The sequence below is a fragment of the Schistocerca serialis genome, chromosome 1, assembly GCF_023864345.2.
Source record: "Schistocerca serialis cubense isolate TAMUIC-IGC-003099 chromosome 1, iqSchSeri2.2, whole genome shotgun sequence".
NCBI classification, from domain to species: Eukaryota; Metazoa; Arthropoda; class Insecta; order Orthoptera; family Acrididae; genus Schistocerca; species Schistocerca serialis.
Window position 1 is genome coordinate 1,059,482,355 of NC_064638.1, and position 23,975 is coordinate 1,059,506,329.

Genomic DNA, 23,975 nt, shown 5'->3' on the forward strand with positions numbered 1-23,975 from the left:
GTGTGAGTTGCAGAGTAACCATGTAGATAGATGTAGATGTTAATAATTTTTAAGCTGAAATTACATAAAAATAACATATTTTGTGAGAATATTGCCAGTAAATGCTGTTTGCATATTATAATCAACAACAACAACAGTCCGACGCATATTTTTTTACATAGCAAAATAGCATATCGGAGACAGTGATAGAAGTCAGTTTAGGTAAAGTGATACTGTTTTCTCATATATTTGTGCGCAGATTTCACAAACAATATCGTGTCTCTGTTCACATTTTACGTCAGTAAGAGCAATTGCTAATCTGAACCCATCTTCGTATTAGGCATCTCTAAACTCAAGTAAGTTACAAACAGTCACTTACACCCATTTTCAAGTTTTCTCAGGATCTGTAATATTTCTTTTGCGAACCTGAAACGTGGTTCGAAAGGAATGTTACTTATTCTGGTGAAACTGCACATCAGATACGCGTGTAAATTATATTGCTTGTATTTAGATTTCGTAGAATCATTAATTCACACCTTTCCGTAGTATTATGAAATGGTAAGACAGAGATTTAGGAACCAGATTTTTAATTGTAAGACGTTTCCAGGGGTAGATGTGGACTCTGACCACAATCTATTGATTATGAACTGTAGATTAAAACTGAAGAAACTGCAAAAAGGTGGGAATTTAAGGAGATGGGACCTGGATAAACTGAAAGAACCAGAGGTTGCACAGAGTTTCAGGGAGTGCATAAGGGAACAATTGACAGGAATGGGGGAAATAAATACAGTATAAGAAGAATGGGTAGCTTTGAGGGATGAAATAGTGAATTCGGCAGAGGATCAAGTAGGTAAACAGACGAGGGCTAGTATAAATCCTTGGGTAACAGAAGAGATACTGAATTTAATTGATGAAAGGAGAAAATACAAAATTGCAGCAAGTGAAGCAGGCAAAAACGTCTCAAAAAGAAGATCGACAGGAAGTGCAAAATGGTTAAGCAGGGATGCCTAGAAGACAAATGTAAGGAAGTAGAGGCTTATCTCACGAGGGGTAAGATAGACATTGCTTACAGGAAAATTAAGGAGACCTTTGGAGAAAAGAGAACCATTTCCATGAATGTCAAGAGCTCAGATGGAAGCCCAGTTCTAAGCAAAGAGGGGAAAGCAGAAAGGAGGAACGAGTATATAGAGGGTCTATACAAGGGCGACGTACTTGAGGACAATATTATGGAAATGGATAGGATCTAGGTGAAGATGAAATGGGAGATATGATACTGCGTGAAGAGTTTGACAGAGCACTGAAAGACCTAAGTCGAAACAAGGCCCCGGGAGTAGACAACATTACATTAGAACTACTGACAGTCTTGGGAGAGCCAGTCCTGACAAAACTCTACCATCTGGTGAGCAAGATGTATGAGACAGGCGAAATTCCCTCACACTTCAAGAAGAATATAATAATTCCAATCCCAAAGAAAGCAGGTGTTGACAGATGTGAAAATTACCGAACTATCAGTTTAGTATGTCACAGCTGCAAAACACTAACGCGAATTCTTTACAGACGAATGGAAAAACTGGTAGAACCCGACCTTGGGGAAGATCAGTTTGGATTCCGTAGAAATGTTGGAACACGTGAGGCAATACTGACTCTACGACTTATCTTAGAAGAAAGATTAAGGAAAGGCAAACCTCCGATTCTAGCATTTGAAGACTTAGAGAAAGCTTTTGACAATGTTGACTGGAATACTCTCTTTCAAATTCTGAAGGTGGCAGGGGTAAAATACAGGGAGCGAAAGGCTATTTACAATTTGTACAGAAACCAGATGGCAGTTATAAGAGTCGAGGGACATGAAAGGGAAGCAGTGATTGGGAAGGGAGTGAGACAGGGTTGTAGCCTCTCCCCGATGTTATTCAATCTGTATATTGAGCAAGCAGTAAAGGAAACGAAAGAAAAGTTCGTAGTAGGTATTAAAATCCATGGAGGAGAAATAAAAACTTTGAGGTTCGCCGATGACATTGTAATTCTGTCAGAGACAGTAAAGGACTTGGAAGAGCAGGTGAACGGAATGGACAGTATTTTGAAAGGAGGGTACAAGATGAACATCAACAAAAGCAAAACGAGGATAATGTAATGCAGTCGAATTAAGTCGGGTGATGCTGCGCGAATTAGATTAGGAAATGAGACACTTAAAGTAGTAAAGGAGTTTTGCTATTTGGGGAGCAAAATAACTGATGATGGTCGAAGTAGAGAGGATATAAAATGTAGACTGGCAATGGCAAGGAAAGCGTTTCTGAAGAAGAGAAATTTGTTAATATCGAGTATAGATTTAAGTGTCAGGAAGTCGTTTCTGAAAGTATTTGTATGGAGTGTAGCCACGTATGGAAGTGAAACATGGACGATAAATAGTTTAGACAAGAAGAGAATAGAAGCTTTTGAAATGTGGTGCTAGAGAAGAATGCTGAAGATTAGATGGGTAGGTCACATAACTAATGAGGAGGTATTGAATAGAATTGGGGAGAAGAGGAGTTTGTGGCACAACTTGACAAGAAGAAGGGATCGGTTGGTAGGACATGTTCTGAGGCATCAAGGTGTCACCAATTTAGTACTGGAGGGCAGCGTGGAGGGTAAAAATCGCAGAGGGAGACCAAGAGATGAATACACTAAGCAGATTCACAAGGATGTAGGCTGCAGTAGGTACTGGGAGATGAAGAGGCTTGCTCAGGATAGAGTAGCATGGAGAGCTGCATCAAACCAGTCTCAGGACTGAAGACCACAACAACAACATGAATTTCAACCACCCGTATTTGCGTCGATGTTGGAATTCTTACATACTTTCATGGGGTGGTGCGTTTCTTGGTTTTGTTTGGACTTGAAATCAAGGTTACACTGTATAATCGTTCACTGTTGATTTTTTGCTGGTTTTATAAATGATTTTCAGCAAATAAGGTAAGTTGAAGCTTATGCAGTTACTCAAGGGATTTCAGCTGCTGAGACGTCGGATTGAGGGCCATTGCTTTCACCAGACATGTCAAAGGTGTAATGGTTATTAGGCAAAGTGGGTAACAGTGAGGTATTAGAGCAATTATTGTTATTATTGTGGATGATTCTTCGTGCTCCATTACGGCCACCTAGGGGTCCGTAATTTCGTGACTGTTGACCATTCGTTTTCGAATAAACTCAGTGGCTGATTTTCCTCTAACGAGCATACGTTGCAATTCCTCCGGAAAATGTGACAATATAGTATCACAGCACTATGCTTTCGACATTTGACAGGCTAAATGACTTGCAAGAATGGATAAGTGAGAGGGATACGGTTTTCTGGGCAGAAATATTCCGATATATAGCCAAGAAGTTCTCGTTAATTTCTTTGTGCGTCGTCTGTTCAGCACATGTCACTGCGTTTCAAGCACCTTCCTCGTGGTCTAACGCTTGCTGGATGACAAACATCTCATGTTCCTCATTTATTTCTTTAACATGAAAATACGCTTCGAGATATCTGAGAAACGTTTTCTGTTACGCCAGTATCTAAGTAAAAGTATTTCAGTTGATGTCACAGTTAGAGGTGTGCGTCTGTTTTCAGGGCTATGATTATTTTCGTTTGCAACACTTACTTTCGTGACAGAGATCTACAGGTGGAGCTCTATGATGGTGTCATCCCGTGTAGCATAAAGCTGTGCACAGGCCTCTTTAAGCAGACTTGCACTGGCGGCGATTTATCTCTGTGTCGTCTCTTACGCTTCTGTCGTTATTTTCTACTCTCTTTTCAACCGACGAGAAGCATTCATTTTGTTGTTGCTGAATCTTCTTTACTCCTGCCATTTCTTCCGAAAAATTACGACGCGCATCATCTCTCTCGAGTTTCCTCTTCTCTCGCTCAATCTTCCTGCCAGATTCTTCCTGCAAATCTTTCTTACCTGTAGCAAGTCCCTACGGCGTCTCTCTCTACATATTGTGAATTCATGTGTTGTATGAATCGTGCCTCCACACGGTCCGCATCGTACTTCGACATCCAAACCATTGTATTATCGCTTGATCTACATCTACATCTACATGAATACTCTGCAAATCACACTTAAGTGCCTGGCAGAGGGTATATCGAGCCATCTTCACTATAATTCTCAGTTATTCCATTCTTGAACAGCGCGAGTAAAAAACGAATACCTACATCTTTCCGTGTGAGCTCTGATTTCCCCTATTTTATTATGATGATCGTTTCTCCCTACATAGGTGGACTAAACAAAGTATTTTCGCATTCGGAGGAGAAACTTGTTGATTGAAATTTTGTGAGAAGATTCCTCCCAACGAGAAACTCCTTTGTTTTAATGATGTCCTGTAGCATGTCAGTGACACTCTCTCCCCTATTTCGCGATAATACAAAACCTGCTGCTCTTCTCTGAACTTTCTCGATGTACTCCGTTAATCCTACCAGTTAAGGACCACAGACCGCGCGGCAGTGCTCCAAAAGAGGACGGAGAAGCGTAGTGTAGGCAGTCTCCTTAGTAGATCTGTTACATTTTCTAAGTGTTGTGCCAACGAAACGCAGTCTTTGGTTTGCCATCCTCACAACATTTTCTACTTGTTCTTCCCGATTTAAGTTGTTCGTAATTGTAATTTCTAGGCATTTAGTTGAATTTAAGGCCTTTCGAATTGACGGATTTATCGTGCAACCGAAGTTTAACGGATTCCTTGTAGCCACTCGTGTGGATGACCTCAAACTTTTCATTTTTTAGGGTCAACTGCCAATTTTTGCACCATACAGATATATTTTCAGAATCGTTTTGCAATTTCTTTTGATGTTCTGATGACTTTACTAGACGATAAACGACAGTGTCATCTGCAAACAACCTACGATGGCTGCTCAGATTGTCTCCTAAACGATTTATATACACTCCTGGAAATTGAAATAAGAACACCGTGAATTCATTGTCCCAGGAAGGGGAAACTTTATTGACACATTCCTGGGGTCAGATACATCACATGATCACACTGACAGAACCACAGGCACATAGACACAGGCAACAGAGCATGCACAATGTCGACACTAGTACAGTGTATATCCACCTTTCGCAGCAATGCAGGCTGCTATTCTCCCATGGAGACGATCGTAGAGATGCTGGATGTAGTCCTGTGGAACGGCTTGCCGTGCCATTTCCACCTGGCGCCTCAGTTGGACCAGCGTTCGTGCTGGACGTGCAGACCGCGTGAGACGACGCTTCATCCAGTCCCAAACATGCTCAATGGGGGACAGATCCGGAGATCTTGCTGGCCAGGGTAGTTGACTTACACCTTCTAGAGCACGTTGGGTGGCACGGGATACATGCGGACGTGCATTGTCCTGTTGGAACAGCAAGTTCCCTTGCCGGTCTAGGAATGGTAGAACGATGGGTTCGATGACGATTTGGATGTACCGTGCACTATTCAGTGTCCCCTCGACGATCACCAGTGGTGTACGGCCAGTGTAGGAGATCGCTCCCCACATCATGATGCCGGGTGTTGCCCCTGTGTGCCTCGGTCGTATGCAGTCCTGATTGTGGCGCTCACCTGCACGGCGCCAAACACGCATACGACCATCATTGGCACCAAGGCAGAAGCGACTCTCATCGCTGAAGACGACACGTCTCCATTCGTCCCTCCATTCACGCCTGTCGCGACACCACTGGAGGCGGGCTGCACGATGTTGGGGCGTGAGCGGAAGACGGCCTAACGGTGTGCGGGACCGTAGCCCAGCTTCATGGAGACGGTTGCGAATGGTCCTCGCCGATACCCCAGGAGCAACAGTGTCCCTAATTTGCTGGGAAGTGGCGGTGCGGTCCCCTACGGCACTGCGTAGGATCCTACGGTCTTGGCGTGCATCCGTGCGTCGCTGCGGTCCGGTCCCAGGTCGACGGGCACGTGCACCTTCCGCCGACCACTGGCGACAACATCGATGTACTGTGGAGACCTCACGCCCCACGTGTTGAGCAATTCGGCGGTACGTCCACCCGGCCTCCCGCATGCCCACTATACGCCCTCGCTCAAAGTCCGTCAACTGCACATACGGTTCACGTCCACGCTGTCGCGGCATGCTACCAGTGTTAAAGACTGCGATGGAGCTCCGTATGCCACGGCAAACTGGCTGACACTGACGGCGGCGGTGCACAAATGCTGCGCAGCTAGCGCCATTCGACGGCCAACACCGCGGTTCCTGGTGTGTCCGCTGTGCCGTGCGTGTGATCATTGCTTGTACAGCCCTCTCGCAGTGTCCGGAGCAAGTATGGTGGGTCTGACACACCGGTGTCAATGTGTTCTTTTTTCCATTTCCAGGAGTGTAGATGAGGGACAGCAGATGGCGTGAAACACTACGTAGGGAAACGCCAAAAATCATTTCTGTTTTACTCGATGACTCTCTGACAAATACAACAAACTGTGACCTCTCTAACAAGAAACCATGATGCAGTCGCGTAACAAATGATATTCCATCAGCAAGCAGTTTCTCTACAAGGTGTTTGTGTGGTATAGTTAAAAAAAACGTTTGTGAATTCCTAAGGCACGAAACTGCTGAGGCCATCGGTCCCTAGACTTACACACTACTTAAACTAACTTATGCTAAGAACAACACGCACACCTGTGTTCGATGGAGGACTCGAACCTCCGGCGGGAGGGGCCGCGCAATCCGTGACATGGCGCCTCTAACCACACGGCCACTACACGCGGCTGTGGTATACTGTCAAAAACCTTCTGGAAATCTAGAAATACATAAACAGTTTGAATTCCCTTGCCAATAGTACTCAACAGTTCGTGTGAGTAAAAAGCTAGTAGTGCTTCGCAACAACTATGTTTTCTAAATCCGTGTTGACTGTCTGTCAATAGACCACCGTTCTTTTCGAGGTAATTCATAATGTTCGAACACAATATATAAGTTGCTGAATCCTGCTGCATATCGACGTTAATGATATGGGACTGTAGTTTAATGGATTACTCCTAATACCTTTCTTGAATAATGGTGTGACCAGTGCAACATTCCAGTCTTGCGGTACGGATCTTTCGCCGAGCCAGCGGTTATATATGATTGTTAAGTATGAAGCTATTGCATCAGCATACTCTGAAAGGAACGTAACTGGTACACAATCTGCACCGGAAGACATGTTTTTATTCAGTGATTTAAGTTGCTTCTACGTTATTTATGTTGGCAGTTGTTCTTGATTCGAATTATGGAATATTTACTTCGTCTTCTTTGGTGAGGGAATTTCAAAAGGCCGAGTGTAGTAACTTTGTTTTGGCAGTACTGTCGTCGATAGTATTTCCGTTGCTATCGCCCAGAGAAGTAATTGATTGTGTCTTGGCACCAGCATACTTAACATACGACAAGGATCTCTTTGGGTTTTCTGCCAGGTTTTGAGACAAAGTTTCGATGTGGGAAACTTATAAGCATCTCACATTCAAGACCGCGGTGAGTTCCGAGCTTCTGTGAAAGACTGCCAGTCTTGGGGATTTTGTGTTCATTCAAATTTGGCATGCTTTTCTGTTGTTTCTGCGACAGTGTTCAGAACCGTTTTGTGTACCAAGGGGTATCAGCTCCGTCGTTTGTTAATTTATTTGGCACAAATCTCTCAGTTGCTGTCGATTCTATTTCTATCAATTCAAGCAACATCTGATTTACACTTGCACTGTTAATTTGGAAGGAGTTAAGACTGTCTCTCAGGAAAGCGTCAAGTGAATTTTTAGCTGCTTTTTTGGATAGGTATATTTTTCGTTTATTTTTGGAGGATTTATGAATTACGATATTCAGCCTCGTTACGACAACCTTGTTTTCACTAATATCTGTATCCGTTTTGATGCTCGTTATTAGCTCAGGATTATTTATTACTAAGATGTCAAGTGTGTTTTCACAACCGTTTACTATTCGCATGAGCTCATGAGCCAAACTGCTCGAAATAATTTTCAGAGAATGCGTTTAGCACAATTTCGGATGATGTCTTATGGGTAACTCCGGATTTAAAAATGTATTTTCGCCAACATGTCTGAGCCGCATGTGGCTTGTGTTGATGCCGTTCATAGCTTGGCGTCTTGTAATAGAGATAGTGGCGTCTCGTTTTCTTAGTGTATTCACTGGCGCCACTACGTTTGCTCGCCTTGTTTGTCCGTGAGTGGCGGCAGCAGCGCTTACCGATAGCGCGTACTGTGGTACCATCATTGGAGCGGCCTCTAGTATTTCCGGGTCGTCGTGTGTCGAGCGAGAGGGAGTTAGGACGGATCAGCAGTGAGGTCTGGACAGCCAGTAATCGCCCGACCCTGGCGACACACATGCACTGTCCGACGGAAGGATGTGGTCGCGAGAGTGCACGACCATGTCAAGGACCGGATTCAGCGAGTTCTAGTTGAATAGACCGTGATATTCGAGTAGTGGTACCTTCACTTGTGTGTGTGTGTGTGTGTGTGTGTGTGTGTGTGTGTGTGTGTCCGCCCGTCGAAGTGACTTCATGGCAGTAAGTTGTCAGTTGACTATTTGTACTGGGATCTTTCCTGTGCCTGACTCGAGTGGGGACGACAATTGGTTGGTCGTTCGGTCGGTCGTCGCAGCGGCCGATGTGCATTTGGTCTTCCGACCGCTTCTGGCTTCTCTTTGTTTGTGCCGACTTGTAATTTGTCTGTATTGTTTCACAGTGACTGGTTTTAGTATTGTGAGTTGTTGGAGGAATTGTTTTCCCGGATCCGTGTGTATCTTGTGCTTTTGAATGAGAAGATATTTTAATGCTGTCTGCGTACTGGTCGAACCTACCGACAACAAATTTAGTAGCCCGTCTCCGAATTTTGTCTAAGTCTTCCTTTAATCCAATATGGTGGGATCCCAAACACTCAAATAGTACTCATGAATAGATCTCACTGGCATTCTACACGCCGTCTCCCTTACGGATGAGCTGCACTTTCCCAAAATTCTCCCAAGAAAACGAAGTCGAGCTTTCGTTTTCCCTACTACCAAGCTGTCGTGCTCCTTCCATTTCATATCTTAACGTTCTGCCTAGATATTTAATCGAAGTAACTGTGTCATGCTACACCCCACCAATGTTGTACTGGAATGTTATACGACTATTTTCCCTACTCATCCGTTAATTTACATTTTCTGGACTTACAGGATTCTGCCATTCATCATTCCTTCTAGAAATTCCTGAAGTCACTCGACGACAATCCATTCCCGTAAACTACGGTATCACCTACAAACAGCCGTAAATTGCCGCCACCGCCCCCCTGACCATCAGCTGGTTGTATCACACTTCCCTGGGGCGCTCCTGAAGATATCCTCGTCTTCTAACCACTCATGCATTATCTGGGAACCTAAACCATATGCTTGGGCCTTCGTCAACAGTCTGCAGTGCGGCACCGTGTCAAACGCGTTCCGGAATTGTAGGAATATGGAAACCGCATGTTGCCCTCCATCCACGGTTTGTAGGACATCACATGAGAAAAGGGCAAGCTAGGTTTCGCACTAACGATACTTTCTAAATTCGTGCTTATTTGTGGACAGGAGCTTTTCTGTCTCAAGGTAATTTATTACATCCGAAATCAGAATGCGTTTAAGAATTCTGCAGCAAACCGATATTAAAGATATTGGTCTGTAATTATGCGGGTCAATTCTTTTACCTTCCTTACACAAAGGAGTTACCTGCGCTTCTTTCCAGTCGCTTGTGACCTTGAGTTGGGTAAGATTCACGATAAATACAAGCTAAGTGAGGGGCCAACGCCGAGAGTACTCTCTGTAAAAACTAATTGGGATTCTGTCTGGATTTCGTGACTTACTTGTTCTCAACACTTTCAGTTGCTTCTGTGCGCCACGGATGCCAGTTTCTAAGTGCAGCATGCGGGAATCTGTACGGCAGTCAAACGACGGTATGTTTGTACGGTCGTCTTGCGTGAATGATTTCTTAAAAGTAACGGTTTTCTTTTGTTGTCTTCCATTGCCATCCCAAGCTGGTCGACGAGTGACTGGATAGAAACCTTCAACCCGCTTAGTGATTTCACGTGTGACTAGATCTTTCGCTAAGCTATGACGGTCGAAGTCGTGTGCTTCCCGCATCGCTTTTCTTACAGACACACGAATTTCTACTAACTTTTACCTGTCAACATTTGGGCGCTCTTTTTTTGAGTCGCGAGTGCAACAATCTCTGTTTCCTTATCATTTCCCGAATTTGGTTATTAAACCACAGAGGGTCGTTTCCATCCTCAATCCACTTACTTGGCACACACATCTCCAGAGCGCGATATACAATCAGTTTATACTTTGCCCATAATATCTCTACGTCTGTCGTAATGAAGCTAAATTTTGTCCATTCTTTGTCTAAGTGGAATGCTAACATTTGCTTGTCTGCATTTTCTAATATAAACACTCTCCTGGCCTTTTTGACGTGTTTACTGACTTCAGTAACCATCGTCGCTATAATGACATCATGATCACGAATCCCTGTTTATATGCTGACACTGTAGATAAGGTCAGGCCTGTTTGTAGTTACATGGTGTAAAATATCTCCAATGCGTGTGGACAGTTTGCGGTAAACGTGTTCGTAAGTACTCCACAAGACTATCCGTCCGTATCACCTGCAGTGAATCCAAAGACGTCCCAGCTTATACTCGGTAGGTTAAAGTAAGCTCCAGCTACTACTGCATTATCTTGGTATTTCCGCGATACTGAGCGTAGACTTTCTTTAATTTTAAAACTGTCATAGCGGAATTAGTTGGCCGGTAAAAACATCCAAGAATTAACTTGATTATTGTACGCGCCCAGATAACTTCACTGTTCCATTTAAATTCTACCTCCATGGGGACAACATTTTTGTCGGCTTCAATTAACACATCCCCTCCTGTGGCGTCTAACCTGTCTTTCCGATATATGGTCCATGAATCGCCAGATACCTCAGAGCTTTCTAATTCTGGTTTCAGCCAGCACTCGGCCACGAGAATAATCCGAGACTGAGGAATTTCCGAGAGGCCAGTAAATTTGGAAAATTTGTTCCGATTACTGTTAAAATTTACTGTTAACATTTTGACAATCGAAGTTTCTCTACATCGTAGCCGGCCGAAGTGGCCGTGCGGTTAAGGGCGCTGCAGTCTGGAACCGCAAGTCCGCTACGGTCGCAGGTTCGAATCCTGCCTCGGGCATGGATGTTTGTGATGTCCTTAGGTTAGTTAGGTTTAACTAGTTCTAAGTTCTAGGGGACTAATGACCTCAGAAGTTGAGTCCCACAGTGCTCAGAGCCATTTTCTCTACATCGTACATCATCTGATTTCGCTCTCTGCATATCGACTGGTGAGTATTCATCAGAGGACATCAAACTTCCGCCTAGCCTAAAAAACCCATATGCACTCCACATGTATTCTGCCAGTAGCTGCTTTATGTAGTGCACCTCTGACCTGTCAGGGGAGTCCTACAGCTCTGCATCCTAAAATACAGGTCCAGAAATAACTATTTGCTAATGTTCCTGCTTGCTGACTGTCTACCGTCATGCTCGTATCAATAGTTGCCTCGTCCGAACTTATATTGATTTTTCGTTCCGTATCTCAGAAACATATGTCCTGCTGCACGACTCCAAATATTCGACAGAAGCCTCGCCCCCGCGTCTGACAGCGTCCTCTTTTCCAGCCAGACAACGTGTGTTTGAGTCGGAAACTCCTCCCACGCTCCTGACGACAGAGAAACATGCACGCAATGCGTCAAGAATTTTTACTCATGTGATCTGTACTAACAAGGGAACCTCCCCATCGCACCCCCCTCAGATTTAGTTATAAGTTGGCACAGTGGATAGGCCTTGAAAAACTGAACACAGATCAATCGGGAAAACAGGAAGAAGTTGTGTGGAACTATGAAAAAATAAGCAAAATATACAAACTGAGTAGTCCATGCGCAAGATAGGCAATATAAAGGAGTATGTGAGCTGAGCAGCGACGTGGTCCCGTGGTTAGCGTGAGCAGCTGCGGAACGAGAGGTTGTTGGTTCAAGCCTTCCCTCGAGTGGAAATTTTAATTTTTTATTTTCGGTTTACATGACAAACTCTTATGTTTTCATCACTTTTTTGGGAGTGATTATCATATCCACAAGAAAACCTAAATCGGGCAAGGTAGAAGAATCTTTTTACCGATTCGCCAAGTGTACAAGTTAGGTGGGTCGACAACATATTCCTGTCATGTGACGCACATGCCGTCACCAGTGTCGTATAGAATGTATCAGACGTTTTCCTGTGGAGGAATCGGTTGACCTATGACCTTGCGATCAAATGTTTAAGGTTCCCATTGGAGAGGCACGTCCTTTCGTCTACTAATCGCACGGTTTTGCGGTGCGGTCGCAAAACACAGACACTAAACTTATTACAGTGACCTTTTGTTCCGCAGCTGCTCAAGCTAACCACGGGACCGCGGCGCTCCTGGGTTCACACTATCCTTGATGTTGCCTATCTTGCGCATGGGCTATTTAGTTTGTATATTTTGCTTATTTTTTCATAGTTCCACGCAACTTCTTCCTGTTTTCTCGATTGATCTATATTCAGTTTTTCAAGGCCTATCCACTGTGCCCACTTATAACTAAATCTGAGGGGGGTGCGATGGGGAGGTTCCCTTGTAAGTAGCGGCTTGGTGAAACGCCCAAGGTGTCCCTCGGTTCTGGGAGAGTGCGTGTGAAAGGTGTAGCCAGCCCTTTTCTTAGCCACGTATTGCATCCGAGTGTCGCGTCGTTTGGTCTAGGCATCACAAATTGGTAGCTCTTGTCAAGCCGATACTACAACTGTGAATGCAGCTATGCTGTGAAAACTTGACAGAAATAAAAACCAGTGACTTCCGAATATTTGGAGATTCGGGAAGGTTCCTCCAAATTTAAAGTGCTCTTTCAAAATGGTTCAAATGGCTCTGAGCACTATGGGACTCAACTGCTGTGGTCATAAGTCCCCTAGAACTTAGAACTACTTAAACCTAACTAACCTAAGGACAGCGCACAACACCCAGCCATCACGAGGCAGAGAAAATCCCTGACCCCGCCGGGAATCGAACCCGGGAACCCGGGCGTGGGAAGCGAGAACGCTACCGCACGACCACGAGATGAGGGCAAAGTGCTCTTTCACAAAGACGGATATAACGGCAAATGCATTAGGCAACGGTCCTAGTCAAAGCGCTAACAGCTTCTCTACGAAAAAAATAAACCCTGATTTTTAAAATATTGTACTGAATAATTGTTCCTGGCTAATTTTACTTATCTAGATCTGTTAATATATGTTCAATTTCCTCTTGAGTGAGCCAGGAATAACAGCTTGAAGAGGGTCTTATTCTGTTAATAGTGCCAATATCCTTTATTGTGAGCGCCGAGTAGAAAAATCAAGGGTGGAGTGGAATCTGTTGCTGGATTATCCAGTTTCATGTGTCATTAATGTTACATTCCATGTCTACTAACAGTGTCCATTCCGATCTTGGTTGCCTGGCGAGTGTAGCTATTAAAATCACTGTGTGGTACTGGTACGTCAGTCGGAAGTACATGGTGCACCATGTTCGCCAGTAGGTCTGCACATTAATTACTCCTAATATCAGCATGCCCACATTGTGTTCTTGAAAGCGCACATTTCTCGGGCAAGTGACTCGTTCTTGCTGATAACATATCCTTCCACACCAACCAAAATAATTTTCTCAAGTTCTACTGTCGGCGCCTGGTGCAGAACTTTCCTCTGAACATTCGTTTGGTTTTCCGTGTACTGAATCATACTGCACCACACCTTAACTGAATGTCCACCAGTTCTCCTAGTGGATAATGCTACATTTACGATAACTAGAGTAAACAGTGGTAACTTTCTTGGCAGAAGATTGTGTATTGCTATTTAAGGTATTGCCATCAATGTCGATACGGCATGCAGTTGTTTGTTATGAAAGATAGTTCAAATGCTTCAAATGGCTCTGAGCACTATGGGACTTAACATCTGAGGTCGTCAGTACCCTAGAACTTAGGACTACTTAAACCTAACTAAGGACATAACACACGTCCATGCCCGAGGCAGGAGTCGAACCTGCGACCGTAGTGGTTGCGCGGTTCCAGACTGTAGCGCCTAGAACCGCTCGGCTACTCGGGCCGGCTATGAAAGATGGGCAATCTACAAAACGTGCCTCACACGTATTGCTCATTCAGTACGTCGAACACCCTAGATTACTAATTTCTGTCAGTATACTTTTGAGCCTTAAGGGACACCGTTCGTCCCGCGCAGCCCTTCATCCCTCGCAGCATTATTTAAAATTAAAGGAATAACAGCCCTCGGTCGCAAAAAAGAAGTCCTTTGGCCTAGGTTTCGGCACCACTACGAGTGCCTTCATCAGAAGTAAAACACTCAAGCTGGCATGTCACGTATAAAGTAAATATCAAGTGATAAAGCTTAGCCACAAAATTTTTGAAATAGAATACATGAAAGGCAAACCACTATGGGCTACTCATACATGTCGAACTACAGGTAGCATCAGACTGGTCTGATATTTACTATATACGTGACATGTTAGTTTGAGTATTTTACTTCTGATGAAGGCGCTCATAGTAGTTCCTAAATCTAGGCCAAACGACTTCTTTTTGCGACCGAAGACTGTTATTGCTTTAATTTTGCTTTGTAAACGGTCGCTGACCACGCAGCCATGTTCAAAACCTGTTGTCCATGGGTTTTCTTTCTGGTCAGCCGTCTTATGACCGGTTTGATGCGGCCCGCTTCTAGTTCCTCTCATTTGCATCCCACATCCTCGATTATCTGCTGTATGTATCCCAATCTCTATCTTCCTCTACAGTTTCTATCCTCTATAGTCCCCTCTAATACCATGGAAGGTGCTACTAACAGATGACTTATCATCCTTTCCCTTCTTCTTGTCAATGTTTTCCGTATCTTTCCTTTCCTCGCCGATTCTGTGGATAGCCCCCTCATTCCCTGTCTTATCAGTCCACCTAATTTTCATCATTCTTCTGCAGCACCACATCTCAAATGCTTCGATTCCCTGCTGTTCCAGTTTTCTCACGGTCTGTGTCTCAGTACCATCAGATTCTGTGCCTCAGACCTGCATTCTCAGATATTTCTTCCTCGAAGGAAGAAGGCTATGTTTGATACTAGTAGACTTCTCTTGGTCACCAATGTGCTTTTGGCCAGCACTAACCTGCTTCTTATGTCCTCCTTGCACCGTCCATCATGGGTTACTTTGCTGCCTAGGTAGAATTCCTTAACATCGTCTGCTTTGTGGTCACCAATTCTAATGTTAAGTTTCTCGCTGTTCTCATTTCTGCTACTTCTCATTACTTTGACCAATTTACTCTAAATACATACTCTGTACTCATTACACTGTTAATTCAATTCAGCAAATACCGTAATTCTTCTTCACTTTCACTTCTGATAGCAATGTCATCCGCGAATAATTGATATCTTTTCAACGTGAATTTTAATTCCACTATTGAAACATTTTTTTATTCCCGTCATTGCTTCTTCGAAGTTTGGACTGAACAGCAGGGGCGAAAGGTTACCTCCCTAGCTTACACCATTTTTAATCCGAGCACTTGATTCTTGGTCATCCAGTCTTATTGTTCCCTCTTGGTTTTTGCACGTATTGTATAACACCCGTCTTTCGCTACCGCTTATCCATATTATTCTCAGAATTGCGATCACCTTGCACCGTTCTACATTGTTGAACGCCTTTTCTAGGTCGACAAATGCAAGGAATGTGTCTTGATTTTCCTTCAGTCTTGTTGACCGCAATGTCAGACCTACCTTCTTGGTGCCAATACCTTTCCTAAAGTCAAACTGATTGTCATCTAACAGATCCTCAATTTTCTTTTCCATTCTTCTATATATTATTCTTGTAAGCAACTTGTATGGCGGGCCGGAGTGGCCGAGCGGTTCTAAGCGCTACAGTCTGGAGCCGCGCGACCGCTACGATCGCAAGTTAGAATCCTGCCTCGGGAAAGGATGTGCGTGATGTCCTTAGGTTAGTTAGGTTTAAGTAGTTCTAAGTTCTAGGGGACCATTGACCTCAGCAGTTAAGTCCCATAGTGCTCAGAGCCAGCCAACTTGGATGCATCTGCTCTTAATCTGATTGTGCTATAATGCTCGCACTTGTCTGTTCTTGCAATCTTCGGAATTGTGTGGAATTTGTTCTTTCGAAAGTCTGATGCTATATTCCCAGTCTCACCAACGTGAGTAGTCGTTTTGTTGCCACTTCCACCAACTGTTTTAATAATATCGATGGAATGTTATCTATCCCTTCTACCTTACTCTATTCTCATTCTCCCAAAGCTCTTATAAATTCGGATTCTGATACAGACCCCCTCTCTCTTACCTGCTGACTCCCGTTTCTTTTTCTATCACGCTATCAGACGAGTGTTTTCCCATAAAGGCCTTCAATTCACTCTTTCCACATATCATTCACTCCGCTGCATTTAACAGTGGAATCCCCATTTTACTCTTAATGTTACCGCCCTTGCTTTTTGTGGTGTCACCGCCAGACACCACACTTGCTAGGTGGTAGCTTTTAAATCGGCCGCGGTCCATTAGTATACGCCGGACCCGCGTGTCGCCACTGTCAGTAATTGCAGACCGAGCGCCACCACACGGCAGGTCTAGAGAGACGTCCTGGCACTCGCCCCAGTTGTACAGACGACTTTGCCAGAAGGGGATCACTGACAACTACGCTCTCAATTGCCGAGACGATAGTTAGCCTAGCCTTCAGCTACATTTGCTACGACCTAGCAAGGCGCCGTATTTTATTGCTAATTAATATTATGAAGCATGTATCATCAAGAGCGATGTTCTACAAATGTGGATTAAAGTTAAGTATTCCAGCAGCTACGTACTTTTCTTTATAGCATTCATTACGTATCCTGTTTCAGACCTCTCGCCAGCCTGCGTGAGTTTAAGCGCGTGCCTTTCCGCTTCCTCTCATTGTGTCTAGGCTGTCTTGCCTAGACGCAACACTTTTAATTTCAGCTAAAGTTTTTTTGGATTGCGTATATGCTGAGTCAATCCTTCCAACAGACGATTCTTTTTTGATATCGTCACATGTTTCGTGCAGCCCTTTCGCCTTATCTTCCCTGTGCTTTCTATTTATACCGTTCCGAAGTTCTAACATTCTGCGTGGTGTCTGTTGTTCTATATCGTGTCTCCCTGCCACTTTCGCGCAACGACGGTCTGAGCGTGTTTTTTAGGGAATTGACTAGTTTGAACCTGGGGCCTGTTGCTGGTAAGGAGACGCCAGACCACACATGACATGTAGAATTCAGAAGAGTTCAGTGAGACTAGCGATGATATAACCAAATACTTAATGATTTCAGCGTCAGCTCCACTGCACTCCCTGTAAAAGAATCTCAATACTGACTAAATTTAGTGGAAGGGGTTCAAGGCTTTCCTATTTTTAGTTAGCTGGTAAAATAACGTCGAAAAAGCAGTTAAGTTTACCATTGGAAATTTTATTCTACTCATAAAACATTGTTTATAAATTGCAGTATTGATAAAAGGAAATGTTTTAACACAGGATGGTAAAAACCAACTGCGTTCAACAAAAATGTGAACGAATATTCCCTGAATGGGTTTCCAAGATCTACAATGGATCGAAGGATGACCTATGCCATATCACATCTATAATCTAGGGTTAAATTAAGTTTCACAAAAGAGAAAACTATAAAAATGGTCTACAGTGACCCTCAATTATCTTTAATTACTTATCTAACTTGTGGTAAATTACAGTGGTTGATGTGGCTTCTCAATAACTATATAACAAAAAAATCATCGCGTTTCAGATTTTTACTTCAAGTGGCAAATGTGAACACCAAGAGCTTTAATTGACGATCGACACTAGCATTACGCAAAAAGGGGGTGTAACAGATGAGACTTCTGCAGTTCTGAGTGAAGCTTTATGCGCTGTTACGCGGCATCGCGTGCATTCATTACCTTGTCGGTGTTCGTCAGGGGGCGAGGGGCAGCACAGCTCCGCTCACCTCGCCGTCTCGGAAGCAACTCTCTCCTAACTTCTCCTTACTACAATTTACCGAAGTTGCTTTAAAAAAAAAAACTATCTGGCTGTGTTTTCATCTGACCAATCAGGGTCTCAATGTTAACCTTAAGCTCCGCCTACAAAAATTCTGTCTATGAGAAACGTTATACTTTTCGTGGTGGGGCAATGTTTTTTAAAGTTTGCAACGTAACAGAGACGCGAAAAAGTCTCACGCTAAAACTTGCGGGTGGTGTAGCCCTTTTTGTGTTATCGTAAGATCTATACTTTTCTTCTGGAGGGCTCTAGCTTTTAACATTGGCTGGGGGGTGGTCCTGACGTAACAGAGAAGCGTAAAAGTCTCACTCTAAAACTTGCGAGTGGTGTGGTCCTAGCGGTTAGCTGGCGGCGTGGGTATCCGTCCGTCCCTTATCGTAGGGCCTTCCAGCTTAACACGGTTCTGCTCTCGGCTTCTGTTCTCGTTTCTCCCCTCGGAACTGCGTCTGTCTCACGGTGGGAGGGTATGACATGCATTTAGGCATTCTTGTGTTAGTCTGTGGTATTCCATTTGCTCACTCGTTACTCGTATTACTTTGGTTAATTTAATGTCACGATTTATTCAGAGCTATGTGACATACTTATGGATTTCCTTATCATGTCAGGGTTTTCATGGAAGGTGTTGGATTTGCCTGACACCTTACAAAGTGACTTGTGGTTCTGCATTGCTGAATTTCCTTTAACATTTTTGCACTTCCTCCTTTCGTCTATCAACAGAAATATTTCTTCTGTTGTCCATGGTTTGTTTGCAGTTATCATCCTTCGCTTTAACTAAAAAGTCTATTGAGCTATTTGTTATCGCAGTATCTATAGCCTCAGCCCGCCCGGTTAGCCGTGCGGTCTAACGCACAGCTTTCCGGATTGAGATGGAGCGCCTTGTCCCCGGCATGAATCGCCCCGGCGGATTTGTGTCGAGGTCCGAGGAGGCGGCCAGTCTATGGATGGTTTTTAGGCGGTTTTCCATCTGCCTCGGCGAATGCGGGCTGGTTCCTCTTATCCCTCCTCAGCTACATTACTCTACCACGAAAACGTAGGGTTTACACCCGTCTGGTGTGAGGCGTTCCCCGGGGTGGGGGGTTGGGGGGGGGGGGGGGGTGGTCGCCGGGGGCCGTAGGGTTGTGGACACTGCGGCTGCGGCGGGGACGGAACCTCTCCTTGGTTTCTAGGCCCCCGGTTAACACGCAATACAACACATACAATACAATCTATAGCCTCAAAAAACTTCTAGCGTATCTCCTTCTTCCTTAATACTTTCGTATCCCAGTTTGCTCGTTGATTCTCCGTTACTAGTCTCGTAAACCTCAGCCTATTCTTCGTCATTACAGTATTGTCATCTGAGTCTGGAACTGCTGCTGCGTACGGCTTACAATCCAATATCCTGTATCGGAATGTCTGCCTGACCATTGTGACACCAAGAATGGAGGTAAAATATCTTCTCCATCGTCCTAATTTTTCTTTCGCCGTTTAATACCTGTAAGCTTTATCACAGAAACTAGATTTAATAGTTAATGGATGTAACAGCGTATTTATTTGTGAATGTAAATGATTGATTATAATTATGTAAGTATTGTAAAATGCTGCGTAATCGACAAGGGAACTTCGTTTAAATGTATCGATAGCAACGACGAAATGGCAGTAGTTGCACCGTCGTTATCTTTTGTGTATGGAGAGTCTCTGGTGCGCTGTGTGCAGAGACAAGATACAGCAGCATGAGTCTTGAGAGAGTGCGTTAAGTGTAGATTACGTGATCACGCCGATGCTTTGTGTAGTTATGATCGCGCCAATGTAGACACAACTATTTTATTAACCAGCAAACATTTAGAGCAAAGTCGGAGTGAACAGGCGAAGGAAGCCACCATTCTAACTATTGCCTGCCCCATAATTATCTGTGGCTCTGGAGACGACTCGTGGTTCTCAACCGGCAGCAGTAGCATCAGCAGCAACTCAGCATTGTCGTCGGCTACATTATCCGTCGTCCGCACAGCTACAGCATCGTAAGACTGTTAACTAATATTTTACATGCGTTACCCAGTGGCATTTCTTTAATAAACTTTAATGACTAACTTTCTTGATTAATAACCTGCAATAATTAAAACTTGTAGGGCACCTGTGTTGTCATTGTCGTCAGAAATTATCACGCAGGGTCCCTTTCCCTTCCTCGTAATCACCGAGTGACGTAAAAATAAAAACATAGACTAACTATTTACTGCCACTTTTGTTTATTTGCTAATGACCAGTTTCAGTCTAAAGCTGCCTCATAACTGTCCTTTCTTGTATTGCACAACAGAGGATTGACTAATTTGCAATTTTGAGTCTTAATTTCACTCATTTGAAATAATGTAAATTTCACTGGCAAAGCTAATAGCTAAAGATACATCACGAATTGAGAGTGTGCAGTTTCATTTATTCTGTTTTCAGCTTAGCGAGTGACTTCTGCTAGCTTGGTATGTATTTTACTGTTCTCATGTTAAAAACAAATCAATTGCTCATTTGCTTACACGTAATTCAATTCGGTCTTTCAATAATTAAAGGTGCATTGCTTGCCTTTTTCCAAATTTTGCAATACGTTACGCTGACGTTACTGAAAGTCATTCTCTTACGTAACAATGTTTCAGTTACAGCCAGTCATTTATTTAATTAGGAACTTCATTGAACCTTGCTTTCAAAATTTAGTATTTCAGAATAAGTATCTGCAATCTCAGTGCTTTCTGATTCATTTATTTTCTCGTGAACTGTTGTGTTTTGGAAAGGCATGACAGCCTTTTGCTGCCACGCGGTGATGTGCTTAATTTTCTTTCCAACTGTCTTTCATAGTATTTGGGATTTCACTGCCCTAGTGGGTTGGCGTCTGTTTAATTACCCCGTTTTTTGCTAATCATTTTTTTTAATTACATATTACGTGGTACCCTATTCTCTCCTTTGCGGTTCGTGAACGATTGTACTAAATTCCAGTCATTTCAAAATTATTATCAGTATTTAGATTAGGTTTAGAATAGATTTCTCCTTCAGATGGGTCTGTTACTGTCTTTCCTCCTACTAACCGCTATATTTACCTTCGATAACGACAGCGTTAACCACTGAAAAATTCAATTTGGCACAGGCGAACACGGTCATTTATATCACAATCCAATAGGCAGATTGGGAAGGGGGAAGTTAAAGGGGGGGGGGGGGGGGGTTACACGTGGTGATGCTTGTGAAAGGACAATATCAGTTTGTTATTGTTCTTGGCACGAAATTTTCGTTATGCAGATTCGTTGCGAATTAAACCATTTCGCTGTGAATCAAGTCGCTCATGCACAGCAATGGTAAATGGTGGAAATGAACCACAAAATTTCTAAATTTGCATTAATCAGTAAAACAGGCAATATCGTTGAGGAACCAGCGGCTATCATCACAGACACTACCGCTGAAACACAGGAACTGACAAAATGAAATCCCTGGCATTTCCAGATGCTACGGAATTCGGAATAAACATCAAAACCAAATCCATTCACGATAGATACGAGGAAACCATTAAGAAAGAACCAGCGTTAAAGTGAAAACCAGTAATATCTTACAATATAAACGATTTGTTAAGCATGTTGGTCAGTAAAATTAATGCTCAGTTCGAAACAAAGAAAGCTCAATCCTAATCAATTAATGCTAAGATCAATGGTCAGTCCGAGTGAACAAAAGCAGAGACTGATTCAACAGTAAAACTGATGCACAGTCATGTAAAATGGATGATCAGAACAAAGCATCAAGGTTGTTTACAATAATAATGGAGTTGTTAATACGAAAGTAGTTGAACTAAAGATAGCAATAATTGCAGTGAATACCGAAATCGGTAATCTTAAGGAGGAAATGACAGAGGTACAGCCAAAACTAGGAAGCATTTTGAGACGGTAGTACAGAGGATCCAGCAGGAACTGGAACAGACTGTTGATCCCATTATTAAAAGTAAAGTAAGAGGCAAAAATCAGCCAACCAGTTGCAAACCAAATCTTTATTTAGCCTTTCGTCTAAGTTTCGATATTTATAAAAATATCGTCTTCAGAAGGGGTGTGCCTTGATACATGTGATGCAACAGGTTCCACTCCTTCTGAAGAAGCTATTTTTACTGATATCGAAATCTATGTCTAGGGCTTAATAAACCTTTGGTTTGCAACTGGTTGGCTGAATTTTTTCAACCTATTCAAATTTACATAGTTGCTGAATCGCAGCCATATTTAAGATTTTGAAAATAAAGTAATTTAAAAGGTACAATGAGTGCGAAAAGAAGAAAGGGAATAGGTTACTAGTTTGCGAATTTTAGTATCAGACGTAGATACTGGAATGAAGATACAGTTGACTACTTGCAATGAGAAAAAGGGGAAAGTGGAAAGGTGAGCGACGACCACTTGTCAAGCAGTTGCAAAAGTACATCTACATCCTCATCTACGTGATTACTCTGCTATTCACAATATAGTGCCTGACAGAGGGTTCAATGAACCACCTTCAAGCTGTCTGTCTATCGTTCCTCTCTCGAATTGTGCTCGGGAAATACGAGCACTTCAATTTTTCTGTGCGAGCCCTGATTTCTCTTATTTTATCGCGAAGATCATTTCTCCCTATCCATGTGGGTGCTAACAGAATGTTTTCGCAATCGGAGGAAAAAACTGGCGATTGAAATTTCATGAGAAGATCCTGTCGCAACGAAAAACGCCATTGTTTTAATGATTGTCACTCCAGTTTACGTATCATGTCTGTGGCACTTTCTCCCCTATTTCGTGATAATACAAAACTAGCTGCACGTATTTGAACTTTTTCGATGTCATCCGTCAGTCCCACCTGATGCGGATCCCACATCGCCCAGCAGTACTCCAGAATAAGGCGGACAAGCGTAGTGTAAGCAGTCTCATTAGTAGACATGTTGCACCTTTTAAGTGTTCTGCCAATGAATCACAGTCTTTGGTTTGCTCTGCCCATAACACTATCTATGTGATCGTTCCAATTTACATTATTTGTAATTGTAATCCCTAAGTGTTTAGTTGAATTTACACCCTTCTGGTATGTGTGGCTTATCGCTTAACAGAAATTTAACGGATTTCTTTTAGTACTCATGAGAATTACTTCACACTTTTCTTAGTTGAGGGTCGATTGCCACTTTTCGCACAATACAGGTGTCGTATGTAAATCATTTTGCAGTTCGTTTTGGTCATCTGCAAACATTGTAAGGGGGAGGGATACTCAGATTGTCTCCTATGTCGATAGTACAGATCAGGAACAATAGAGACCCTATAACACTTCCTTAGGGAACGCCGATATTACTTCTGTTTTAGTTGATGACTTTCCGTCTACTACTACTAACTGTGACCTTTCTGATAGAAAATCACGAAAGCAGTCGCACAACTCAGTCGATATTTCATAAGCACGCAGTTTGGTTAGAAGACGCTTGTGAGGAACGGTGTCGAAAACCTTCTGGAAATCTAAAAATATGGAATCAATCCCCTGTCGATAGCACTCATTACTTCATGAGTATACAGAGCTAGTCATGTTTCACAAGAACGATATTTTCTGAATCCGTGTTGACTATGTGTCAATAAATCGTTTTCTTCGAGGTACTTCATACTGTTCGAATACAGTATATTCTCCAAAGCACTACTGCAAATCGATGTTAGTGATATGGGCCTGTAATTCAGCAGATTACTCCTACTTCCCTTTTTCGGTGTGGATCTTTCTGTGAGCGAGAGGTTGAATATAATTGCTAAATATGTAGTTATTGAATCAACATATTCTGAGAGGAACCTGACTGGTATACAATCTGGACCGGAGGCCTTGCCTTTAACCTAACTAGAAAAGAGGTTAGACGAAAAGCGGCACTATGTGCCGTGCGACGCACATAATACTGAAATCTTAGCGAAGAAGAAGCGTTTCGATCCCCTCAAAAAGCAGGGTGGCTTGCACGCTACCGACTTCATTAAAAATTGTTGAAGGGTACTGCCTGAATCGTGGACGGATAATACAAAAATGAACGC